Consider the following 13,894-nt stretch of genomic DNA (forward strand, 5'->3'; position numbering starts at 1 on the left):
TTATCAGGTAAGCATAAATTATGTTTTCTTCTGTTAAGTGTGATCAGTCCACGGGTCATCATTACTTGTGGGATACCAATACCAAAGCAAAAGTACACGGATGACGGGAGGGATAGGCAGGCTCTTTATACAGAAGGAACCACTGCCTGAAGAACCTTTCTCCCAAAAATAGCCTCCGAGGAAGCAAAAGTGTCAAATTTGTAAAATTTGGAAAAAGTATGAAGCGAAGACCAAGTTGCAGCCTTGCAAATCTGTTCAACAGAGGCCTCATTCTTAAAGGCCCAAGTGGAAGCCACAGCTCTAGTGGAATGAGCTGTAATTCTTTCAGGAGGCTGCTGTCCAGCAGTCTCATAAGCTAAACGAATTATGCTACGAAGCCAAAAAGAGAGAGAGGTAGCAGAAGCTTTTTGACCTCTCCTCTGACCAGAGTAAACGACAAACAGGGAAGACGTTTGTCGAAAATCTTTAGTTGCCTGTAAATAAAATTTAAGGGCACGAACTACATCCAGATTGTGCAAAAGACGTTCCTTCCTCGAAGAAGGATTTGGGCACAAGGATGGAACAACAATCTCCTGATTGATATTCCTGTTAGTGACTACCTTAGGTAAGAACCCAGGTTTAGTACGCAGAACTACCTTATCCGAGTGAAAAATCAAATAAGGAGAATCACAATGTAAGGCTGATAACTCAGAGACTCTTCGAGCCGAGGAAATAGCCATTAAAAATAGAACTTTCCAAGATAACAACTTTATATCAATGGAATGAAGGGGTTCAAACGGAACACCCTGTAAAACGTTAAGAACAAGGTTTAAACTCCATGGTGGAGCCACAGCTTTAAACACAGGTTTAATCCTGGCCAAAGCCTGACAAAAAGCCTGAACGTCTGGAACTTCTGACAGACGCTTGTGTAACAGAATGGACAGAGCTGAGATCTGTCCCTTTAAGGAACTAGCGGATAACCCCTTTTCTAAACCTTCTTGTAGAAAAGACAATATCCTAGGAATCCTAACCTTACTCCAAGAGTAACCTTTGGATTCGCACCAATATAGGTATTTACGCCATATTTTATGGTAAATCTTTCTGGTAACAGGCTTCCTAGCCTGTATTAAGGTATCAATAACTGACTCAGAAAAATCACGCTTTGATAAGATCAAGCGTTCAATTTCCAAGCAGTCCGCTTCAGAGAAGTTAGATTTTGATGTTTGAAAGGACCCTGAATCAGAAGGTCCTGTTTCAGAGGTAACGACCAAGGTGGACAGAATGACATGTCCACCAGATCTGCATACCAAGTCCTGCGTGGCCATGCAGGCGCTATTAGAATCACTGATGCTTTCTCCTGTTTGATTCTGGCAATCAATCGAGGAAGCATCGGGAAAGGTGGAAACACATAAGCCATCCTGAAGGTCCATGGTGCTGTCAAGGCAACTATCAGGACCGCTCCCGGATCCCTGGATCTGGACCCGTAGCGCGGAAGCTTGGCGTTCTGTCGAGACGCCATGAGATCTATCTCTGGTTTGCCCCAACGTCGAAGTATTTGGGCAAAGACCTCTGGATGAAGTTCCCACTCCCCCGGATGAAAAGTCTGACGACTTAAGAAATCCGCCTCCCAGTTCTCCACTCCCGGGATGTGGATTGCAGACAGGTGGCAAGAGTGAGACTCTGCCCAGCGAATTATCTTCGATACTTCCATCATTGCTAGGGAGCTTCTTGTCCCTCCCTGATGGTTGATATAAGCTACAGTCGTGATGTTGTCCGACTGGAACCTGATGAACCCCCGAGTTGTTAACTGGGGCCAAGCCAGAAGAGCATTGAGGACTGCTCTCAATTCCAGAATGTTTATTGGAAGAAAACTCTCCTCCTGATTCCATAGTCCCTGAGCCTTCAGAGAATTCCAGACAGCGCCCCAACCTAGTAGGCTGGCGTCTGTTGTTACAATTGACCAGTCTGGCCTGCTGAATGGCATTCCCCTGGACAGATGTGGCCGATAAAGCCACCACAGAAGAGAATTTCTGGTCTCTTGATTCAGATTTAGAGTGTTGAATGGAATGAAGGACACGGCATGCATTTTGAAGTTTTGTTAACCTGTCCTCTGTCAGGTAAATTTTCATTTCTACAGAATCTATCAGAGTCCCCAGGAAGGGAACTCTTGTGAGTGGAAAGAGAGAACTTTTCTCTTCGTTCACTTTCCATCCATGCGACCTTAGAAATGCCAGTACTATCTCTGTATGAGATTTGGCAGTTTGAAAGCTTGAAGCTTGTATCAGTATGTCGTCTAAGTACGGAGCTACTGAAATTCCTCGCGGTCTTAGTACCGCCAGAAGAGTGCCCAGAACCTTTGTGAAGATTCTTGGAGCCGTAGCCAGTCCGAATGGAAGAGCTACAAACTGGTAATGCCTGTCTAAAAAGGCAAACCTTAGATACCGGTAATGACTTCTGTGAATCGGTATGTGAAGGTAAGCATCCTTTAAATCCACTGTGGTCATGTACTGACCCTCTTGGATCATGGGCAAAAATTGTTCGAATAGTTTCCATCTTGAACGATGGAACTCTTAGGAATTTGTTTAGGATCTTTAAATCCAAGATTGGCCTGAAGGTTCCCTCTTTTTTGGGAACTACAAACAGATTTGAGTAAAACCCTTGTCCTTGTTCCAACCGCGGAACTGGATGGATCACTCCCATTAATAAAAGATCTTGTACGCAGCGTAGAAACGCTTCCTTCTTTGTTAGGTTTGTTGACAACCTTGACAGATGAAATCTCCCTCTTGGGGGAGAGGATTTGAAGTCCAGAAGGTATCCCTGAGATATGATCTCTAACGCCCAGGGATCCTGAACATCTCTTGCCCAAGCCTGGGCGAAGAGGGAAAGTCTGCCCCCCACTAGATCCGGTCCCGGATCGGGGGCCCTCAATTCATGCTGTCTTAGGGGCAGCAGCAGGTTTTCTGGCCTGTTTGCCCCTGTTCCAGGACTGGTTAGGTTTCCAGCCTTGTCTGTAGCGAGCAACAGCTCCTTCCTGTTTTGGTGCAGAGGAAGTTGATGCTGCTCCTGCTTTGAAATTACGAAAGGAACGAAAATTGGACTGTCTAGCCTTGGCTTTGGCCTTGTCCTGAGGCAGGGCATGACCTTTACCTCTAATTTTTTATCCATTGGATCTGAAAAAGCACAGCTATCCTCCACTGGGATAGTGGTACGCTTAGCTAAAGTAGAAACTGCTCCCTCCACCTTAGGGACCATTTGCCATAAATCCCGTGTGGCGGCGTCTATTGGAAACATTTTTCTAAATATAGGAGGGGGTGAGAAAGGCACACCGGGTCTATCCCACTCCTTAGTAACAATGTCAGTAAGTCTCTTAGGTATAGGAAAAACGTCAGTACTCGTCGGTACCGCAAAATATTTATCCAACCTACACATTTTTTCTGGGATTGCAACTGTGTTACAATCATTCAGAGCCGCTAATACCTCCCCTAGTAACACACGGAGGTTCTCAAGCTTAAATTTAAAATTTGAAATGTCTGAGTCCAGTTTATTTGGATCAGAACCATCACCCACAGAATGAAGCTCTCCGTCTTCACGTTCTGCAAACTGTGACGCAGTATCAGACATGGCCCTTGCATTATCAGCGCACTCTGTTCTCACCCCAGAGTGATCACGTTTACCTCTTAGTTCTGGTAGTTTAGCCAAAACTTCAGTCATAACAGTAGCCATATCTTGTAATGTGATTTGTAATGGCCGCCCAGATGTACTCGGCGCTACAATATCACGCACCTCCTGAGCGGGAGATGCAGGTACTGACACGTGAGGCGAGTTAGCCGGCATAACTCTCCCCTCGTTGTTTGGTGAAATATGTTCAATTTGTACAGATTGACTGTTTTTTAAAGTAGCATCAATACATTTAGTACATAAATTTCTATTGGGCTCCACTTTGGCATTAACACATATAGCACAGAGATATTCCTCTGAATCAGACATGTTTAACACACTAGCAAATAAACAGCAACTTGGAAATACTTTACAAAGTAATTTACAAATAATATGAAAACGAACTGTGCCTTTAAGAAGCACAGAAAAATATTATAACAGTTAAAATAATTAAGTTATAGCATCAATCTTTGTCAGAATATACAGTTTTAGCAAAGGATTGTTCCCCTCAGCAAATGATAACTAACCCAGGCAGCAGAAAAAAATACACAAATAAACGTTTTTTGTTTTTTTTTGTTTTTTTTTTATCACAGTCAATACAATCAGCACAGCTGTGCTGTAATGATTACTTCCCTCAAAAAAGGCTTTGGAGATCCCTGAACTCTGTAGAGATGAACCGGATCATGCAGGAAGAAAATGAATCTCTGACTGAGTTTTTTCTGATGCATAGTGAAAGCACCAAAATGGCCCCTCCCCCACACACATAACAGTGAGAGGGATCAGTGAACTGCTCTAATTTAAATCAAAACTATTGCCAAGTGGAAAAATAGTGCCCAAAACATTTTTTCACCCAGTACCTCAGAGAAAAAAACGTTTTTACATGCCAGCAAAAAAACGTTTTACCTCAATAATTAATTGTCATTTAAAACCTATTGCAAGTCCCTGCAAATTAGGTTAAGTCTATGTATACAGTCTAAAAACCAGAGAAGTATAAAATATACATACATGACAGCCTGATATCAGCTACATCTACTGCATTCAAGGCTGGGTTTACATTATAACGGTATGGCAGGATTTTCTCATCAATTCCATGTCAGAAAATAATAAACTGCTACATACCTCTTTGCAGATTAATCTGCCTGCTGTCCCCTGATCTGAAGTTTGCCTCTCCTCAGATGGCCGAGAAACAGCAATATGATCTTAACTACTCCGGCTAAAATCATAGAAAAAAACTCAGGTAGATTCTTCTTCAAATTCTACCAGAGAAGGAATAACACACTCCGGTGCTATTATAAAACAACAAACTTTTGATTGAAGATATAAAAACTAAATATATCACCATAGTCCTCTCACACATCCTATCTAGTCGTTGGGTGCAAGAGAATGACTGGAGGTGACGTAGAGGGGAGGAGCTATATAGCAACTCTGCTGGGTGAATCCTCTTGCACTTCCTGTAGGGGAGCAGTTAATATCCCACAAGTAATGATGACCCGTGGACTGATCACACTTAACAGAAGAAACAGCATAGCTACCGTGATCACAAACTGCAGGGGGGAGGAAACAAAATGACAGGCAAAACAGTCTAAGATAAAATAAGCCTACGACATTTAACCTGTTAAAAAGTCAAGGCGCGGGAAAACTTTTCTAAGTATGAAGGCTCTAACTGCACCATTAATGGTCTGGTCCCTCAGCAGTTAGTAAAAAGGAAGGAATGATAAAAAGTTACAAACACAAATATATTCTGGGCTCATACAAATATATAAGCCCATATTTGTAGTAAACAGACCGTGCAGGGAAATAAAGTGGGAAAATTACTCCTCTTATGAGAGCCGGTCCCCACATACCATAAAACCTGGGTCCGTATAGGAATACCTGGTCATGGAAGCGGCAAAACCCTGATCATATAACTGCTCAGCCTCCATATAACTGCTCAGCCGCAATATAACTGCTCAGCCGCAATATATGTTAGTGATCAGATATATATTACAGGATAGACCCCATCCAAAGGTAGCAGGTCCCACTAGGTCACAGTCCTTCTTCCAAGATATTTCCGATTCCCAAGAAATATGAATATGAAAGGACTTACCCTCCAGGGTCTTCAGCTGTGGAACAGTCACAGCGCATGCAGGTCTGTCAGCCTCATCAGACCACCGACAGGGACCTGTGGATCCAGCTGTAGGGTAGAAACAGCTTCTTAGGTGTGATAGATACTCCACTCTCTATCAGGGAGTGAGAGAAAAAGAAAGAACAGAGTAACCAACCCTGGCTTTCTATAAGGGGTAGCAATAATGTTAGAAATAAAGCAAAGACAACCTCACCGCTTTCTAACTGCTAATATCCACAATTATTTTTCTAAAGAGATTGACATGGACACAGCATAATCCGAATCCTTGCTTGCAGGGAAAAGTACCTATAAAAGGATTAAATATCTTCAGACACTATCTCCGCACATCCTCCATTGACAGAGGCAAAGAGAATGTCTGGGGATTATGGGTAAGGGAAGTAACACTTAACAGCTTTGCTGGGGTGCTCTTTGCCTCCTCCTGCTGGCCAGGAGTTGAATATCCCACTAATTAGAATGATGTTGTGGACTCTACATGCCACAGGGAAGAAATCATTTTTATAATTTTTTTTATATATTGTAATGTTTTACTACATTTTGAATAGAAATAACATAAATTATGCTTACCTGATAATTTCCTTTTCTTCCGTGGGAAAGAGTCCACAGCCGCATTCATTACTTATGGGAAATAAGAACCTGGCCACCAGGAGGAGGCAAAGACCCACGAGCCAAAGGCTTAAATACTCCTCCCACTTCCCCTATCCCCCAGTCATTCAGCCGAGGAACAAAAAAACAGTGGAAGAAGCATCAAGGTGAAAAGGTGCCAGAAGATGAAAACAACAACATCTACTCGTGGTAGCTGTCCAGGTCCTTTGGACTGTCGGTGGCTTTGCGTCCACTGGGTCATTTTTTGCTTTTTCTTTCAATGATGTTGTTCCCAGTTTTTGGGACGAAACGGGACTTTGTTTTCTGGGAATATGTTTTTTTGGTGGGTGCCTTCAATGGTCCGCCTCTTAGCCTCAAGTCTTGGCATTCTGTGTCCTCTTTGGCTTGGGTATAAATTTCCCATAAGTAATGAATATGTCTGTGGACTCTTTCCCACAGAAGAAAAGGAAATTATCAGGTAAGCATAATTTATATTTTTTAATTTTTCTTCCTAATGGGAAAGAGTCCACAGCCACATTCATTACTTATGGGAAATTTATACCCAAGCCAAAGGAAACAGAATGCCAAGACTGGAGGCTAAGAGGCGGACCATTGAAGGCACCCACCGAAAAAACATATTCCCAGAAAACAAAGTCCTGTTTTGTCCCGAAAACCGGGAATAACATCATTGAAAGAAAAAACAAAATAAGACCCTGTGGACGCAAAGCCACCGACAGTCCAAAGGACCTGGACAGCTACCACGAGTAGATGCAACTGAGACACAGGCCTTGAAGACCCCACTCTCAGGGACAACAACCCAGTCACAGCTCCTTAAACCGACAAGGAAAACCCGACTAACAATTCCCAGAGGGAAAACTAGACAGGACAGAAAGACCAACTTAGGCCTTCCCGGAAGACAACCAAGATCCGCTCGTTAGGCTCACCTGAACATATGTCAGGGTAGAAAAAGACAGCAGCAGAAAACTGGAAATGACCAGAGAGAAACAAAGGATCCTAAGGACCAGCGGACACAGAAACCGCTACACAGCATGGACGAGCTTCACCACCAATCAGGATCGCGAAGGGAAAATCCCTTACCACAGTCAAGACCCACACCCAGTCCACAATAGACTGAGGATGCCTCACAAGCTAGGAAAAACTTCCGCAGCCAAAGAACGATTGAGAAAAAAACGACCATGCTAAAAACGTGAGAGGAAACACAGCCGCTACCCGAAGGAACACAAAACATCACGCTCCTTCGCAACCTAGACGGTGTAGACCAACACAACACCACTATAGGCCGCAGAGCAGCCGAAACTCATCCGAGAACCAATCCTCTCGACAACCGAGGAATCCCTAAGGATCCCACTCTTTCAGAGGGAGCAAAGAAACTCCTCCATCGGACCCTTAAAAGTTTACTAGCAACCAAGGTGCAATAGTATCAGCGGAGTCTAACTGCAAACCCACCGCTCACTAGGTAGCAAAGCTAACCATCAGGCTCTTACACCTGACAATAAGGACCCACCCCCCACACAAAGGGAAAAAAATAATTAAAAAAAAACAGGCACATGTTGAGAAAAAGAGACCAGAACCCAGGGATAATTCCCTCAAACCGGAGAACACAGAATCCCAAAAGGCAAGCCCACAAGGCAACATAAATGTATGTAAACCAGATGGAATCGAACCTCGATTTTAAAAGACCATAAGATGGCTAGATCTAAGTTGAGCATCCAAGCTAACAGAATGGATTCTCCAAAAAAATCACTAAGGACCAACGTGACCCTTCCTTTAAGGGGAACCAGAGTCACCCATATGAAAAGACCGAAAGGACGTGTCCCCAAGACACCTAAACCATCTACCGATGAATGCACAGGCACTGTACGCCCCAAAGGGCAGAGTGGCGGCAAACCCAAAAAGCACCCCTCATCTGGGGAGTCTACCACAGGCCATAGGAGAAAAGTCAAGACAGACCATCCAGAGCCCAACAAAAAAAGGAATAAGATCTATGAGACACAGCCCCCACACACCAGCAGCAAAGCAACTAACGTGCAACCACCATGTGCAGAACAAAGGTCCGAAAATGCGGAGACAAAAAAAAGGAAAGGGCGAACAGGCTAGAGTCAATCCTAGACCTAATGAGGACAATAGGGCAAAAAAACCCTAAGAAAAGAAGGCCCAGAAGCCCGTCCACAGGTACCCAATCTGCCAACAATTCCAAACTCCCCAAGGAGAACTATGGAACCCATCCTGACCCAACCCTTAACACCCAAGGGGATAACAGGGACTTAAGGAGAGAGAGCCAGAACTTGGACTGACAGAACCCTAGACTCCCCTCCCAAACCTACGAGATCCGAGAAGAAGGGGTCAGATTCCCCTAGTCAGGACCCGGGGCCACACGCCCCAAACCGGCCCAACAAGCTGATAGACTAACTTGTCGAGGAATGAAAGACCTCAAACAGCAAGTACAGAAGGACCCAGGATATATACTGCGATAAAACATGCAGCCCGAAAGCAAGAAGAAAAAAAATCCCAGACCAGAAGTCACAAGGCACGGGATACCGAGGACCGAGCTCACCTCCGTTCCTGACCCCTAAGGGGCGGCAGAAACAACCGAAAAACCAGTGGCAACACCGGAGAAACCAGGGTGAACTGCAACCTCCAAGATCCCATCAGATCATCAAAAGCTCCCAGAAGCGGAGGTAGGAGCAACTAGCCACCTCAGTATGACCCGACCTATACTAGCCACCCGACAGCTAGTCTCTAGAGGAACCACCAAGGGCAGCCCAAAAGGCCAGAACTGCACACAGCAGCAAAGACCTCCCCCTCAGGCCGGGGATGCGAGGGGACGCGGTGGAACACCACCGGCCCATGTCTCTGGAGGAGACTGACACGGCCAGCCCAAGCACTCCTGGCATCCAGACAACAAAAACAAGTGAACCAGTAGGTCCCGCCAGACCAGCCAGGCGCAACATGCGTCACTAACAATTAACAGTGCACACACCAACTCCGGATGAATCCAGTAACGACTTCCGTGAAAGAACTAAATCCAAGCAATCCCAGAATTCCCGTGGGAAAAAAAATATAAAGTAAATAAATCAGACTCGGATAAAACAAACAAAGGCACCCAAAGGCATCTGCCCAGAAGGAACTATGTCTCAGCAGGACCTGCCAAACAGAGACCGGAACCCTCAGAAAAAAAAAAAAGGCTGGGAAAGCCCATAATAGACCGACCGGAGATAAAATTAACTCCATCAACTATTCTGAAGAACCGTGCGAGAACTGAGAAGTCCCCGGACAAAAAAGGAGAGGATCCCCCAACAAATCAAAAAGCCGTGGTAGTTGGACACGCAGCCGCACAATTCTATAACGAAACGCGCAACATGGGGGAACAATCACCCGGGGGGGAATATTATAGTGCAGTTAACGGTCTGAACACCCGGGATAGGCAGGCAGGCACATAACTGCAAGGAAACCGTGGGATCTTGCAGACGACTCAGAGCCAATAAAATATTAAAACTAAAATGTCCCGCCATCTCCGGGGGAAACAATCCACCCTGCATGGAAGAGACATCAAAGTCAGGGTCACCTGCGAAAGCAAAAGGTGTGTGCGATTGGGAAGGTGTTTCCTGAAGAACAGAGCCCCCGGAGGCCGCTGGCTCAGCAGATCCAAGGTCCCCCCAGCCCGAGGGACCCAGCAAACCATGCAGGAACAAGAGACAAGAGTGGTAGACTTGCGACAACGGGGCCAAACGACATTCCTCGTCCGAGGACGACTCATCATCTGATAAGACAATAGTCCCGGCATTAGAATCCTCCATGGCTAGGACTAATATAAACTCTAATATTGGAAAACAAACAACTGGCACCTGACACACAATGGCTGGGGCACTCACCACCTCCAATGACCAGACCTCAGCGGAGCAAACTCTTTTCCTCCGTCGCCACTTGGTCAGGAATGCGGAAAAGGAAGAACCCCGCCCAAGCGTAAACATGCACGGTCAGCAGATGCCTCGCAAAATCCAAAAAGCGCACCACCGAAAGGCGGCAAAACTAGGCCCACATAAAAGGATACACAAGGCTACACAAACAGGCATAAATCCATAACCCGAAGGTTTTTAGTACTAGGCCTGCATTCACAAGCCCGGGAAAAAGCTGCTATGCACCGCATAGAGTAACGCTACTTGTCTCAGCCTCAGAGCCCGTACACACATACCCAATGCAGGTTGAATCACATAAGAAACATGATAAGAGACCCCTTCCCATTTTACCAAACCACCCTAAGGAGGAAATATCCCTTGATTCCAAGATCTGTACTGAAGGTGCCTCATCGAGACCCATACTATACTGTCATAATAAATCAAATTACAGACAATGTAATAAAATGAAACGATCTTACCGGAATCTACACCGTGGAACAGGAACACTGCCCTTCAAGTGTGACGAATAGTGACAGCGCCTCCGTCATGGACTCGAGAGAAGACAGCAGGTAGCGAAGCAAAGTTCGACAACGCCAAGTGCTGAAAGGAGCTGTTATAACGAGTCGGGATGGTGTCGCAGGGGAAGCTCCCACTGCATCTCCAGACTCTAACTTTCGCCCAGGTCCTCCACGAGAGGCTAACAGGACTACTTAAAACTCCTGTCTCATGTCGAAGGGTAGCACCCTCCATAAGAGACATATACAATAAAATAAAAGTAGAATAAAATAAAACAAACTTCTGACACTTCTCTGCCAACCTCCTGGGATGAAAGGCAAAGAATGATTGGGGGATAGGGGAAGTGGGATGAGCCTTTGGCTGGTGGGTCGTTGCCTCCTCCTGGTGGCCAAGTTCTTATTTCCCATAAGAAATTAATGCAGCTGTGGACTCTTTCCCATTAGGAAATTTTTTTTACATTCCAATGTGTCCGTGTGTCCTAAGCTTTTTTACAAACAGAATTACTGTTCTCAATGCTTTTGCAGCATTTATTTTGCATGCAAGATATCTTACAATGCAGTGATTAACTCCCTTTAAATATGTCCCAGAAAGTTTGTCTCAAGAGCACAAGTTAAATAACTTAGGTGGTCATATAAATGACATAGCTTGTTACCCTGTATTAGTGCTGGGGTGTGATGACTGGCATTTTCTTTGCGCAGAAGAAGAAGCAAACAGTGCTGGCGTGGCTCATCGAGTTGTGGGCACTGGTGAGAGTCTGGCTGAGCAGCAGGTTTGCTGGGGCAGAAGATGGGGACCTGGAACACAAAAATATAAATAAATAAAATTGTATCTTAATCACAAAATAAGTCTCTTAAATCAGGTATTAGGGGCATTGTAATCAATTCCTATCTTTGTTCCACCTAAAAGAAGATATTTCAAAATAAATAAATACAGGTTCAAATCCCCAAATCCCGAATTCCAAACTTATTCTGAAATTCAAACTTTTAAATTAATATTTTTTATAAAAAATAAATTGATCACAAATAACTTTTTTTCCCGCCTGTAAGTCACAATCTTCTCTGCCTGTGCCTTTGGTTTGTGATCTAAAATGCAAATAATAGTCTATATTTATTTTAAACAACAAATTTTACTGATGGTGCTATGTACACAAAAATAATAAGATATAAAACTGTCTTTAGGTCGCATGTATAAGCTGTATTATGACAAGTAAATATTGCCTTAATGACATAAGATATTGTTGTTTATACTTGGGGGTGATTTATTATGCTGCGGATGCAGCTGTTTCCACGCAAGGCATTTAGGCTCGCCAGAAACAAAAGTTAATAAGCAGCGTATGCTGACGGCATTTAGCGTTGTCGGGCGGACAGGTTTGCCACAGCGAATCATGTCTGTCCGACATTTCATAAATCTAACAAAGTCTTATCCCCACTCCAAACCGCTCCAATTTACAAATATTCCAAAATCCAAACTATGAAATCCAAACCTTTTCCGGTCTCAAGCAGTTTGGATAAAGGTTTTCTACCTGCAATTTAAAACAGGTGTTTCTGTGCTAAAAAAAGTTACTTTTTCTTGGCATGCTTATGATGGTATGTTTGTTTATTTTTAAATCTACAAAGTTTCTACTTAAACTTTTTTTATAAAATATTTTTTAAATGTTTTGCACTTGATCCACCTTAGCGTATGCATTTTTCCAGCTTCAAAGCACTCTGTTTTATATATAAAAAAATACTACATTTAAAAACACATCAGTTAATATATACTTACCTATTTCTAATGTAACCAAACTCAAGAGATTAGGTAAAAATTAAATATAATTTAATAAAAGCATTACTGTTATTGCTCCTAGGAGAAACTAATTTGCTAAGCATGTCCTTATGTTAAGGTCTTAGAACAAACACTGTAATGTACAGTTCTTTTAAGGTGGTGCACACACATAAAAATGTTAGCCATATTTTTGGATATTTTACCTGGGTGGGTGACATGCTAAGCATTGCGCCTCTCTTCCGAGACAAACGAACGCGCCGAACCCCCTGCATGTCAAACCCTCTTTGGTAGCAGCAGTAAATCACATGTCCGTAAGCTGAAGGTGGCACTACAGGGGAGACCACTAGAAACACGTCCCCTGGAGATAAGAGAAAGAACAATATATACAAGTTTTTTTAGGGGGGTTCATGACTCTTTTCTAGCAGACAAACATTTTCCCATTGCATTCCAGATTACCTTTAGAGGTAGCTGTGAGCAGAGCAGGCGGACGGCACAGATCTGTATCCTGCAGTGCAACTGGATCCTTCTCTGCATAATTCTGGGACCTGTAACACAGAAGTTAGTCACATGGGAGAGTAGGAAGTTACAAAATAATGATACCCGGATTGTTTACACACCTTGTTCGAGGTGGGTTCTGGATGCCAATATTCATGCTTTCATTGCAGGATACCCTGCCCCCAAACCACAGACTGAGATCCCGCATGAGGCGTCCTGAGGTGCGGGAAGTGTTCAGCAGTGGTTCCCCACGTTTGATGCCATAAAGAGCATGCAAAGATTGTAGGTCTGTCAGGCGGGCAAGCTTGGGGTCACAAGGGCCAGATATGTGACTCCAGACTTCTCCTGCTCTGGGCCCACGGAGTGCCAAAGCAACAATTGGGGGGTACCCAGAATCATCAACATCTTTTGCAGTATAAGATGGAGGAAGAGAATCTGTAAATAAAAGTATAAAAAAAAAAAAAAAACGACTTATAGGTGGAGAAACAGCAAGACAAAAGCAAATTCGTAAGAATCTCTATGCAAAAAAACAACATACGGCAGCACAAGTATTTTTTTTTTTTTTACTTCTTTTTCTAAGCCATTCCACTCATAACAAATGTGGTAAACAATGTAACAGCAAAATCTAAACACATAAAAACAAAAGTAAAACTATAAGAAACAGATATTGCAGCTCTGGTTAAGGGGATTTTCACAGCAAAAGATGGGAAGAAAAAGCAAAATAAAAACATGGAGGCTAATTAATTTAAATAATGAATACTGACTAGTGTGCTGAGTGCAGTTATTTCCCCCCACAATTTAATTTAAAAAAAATCTGCAATTTACTGTTATACCTTATTGAAACGTAGGTTCTTTCCAT

The sequence above is a fragment of the Bombina bombina genome, chromosome 11 (genome assembly GCF_027579735.1).
Source record: "Bombina bombina isolate aBomBom1 chromosome 11, aBomBom1.pri, whole genome shotgun sequence".
In the NCBI taxonomy this organism is placed as follows: Eukaryota; Metazoa; Chordata; class Amphibia; order Anura; family Bombinatoridae; genus Bombina; species Bombina bombina.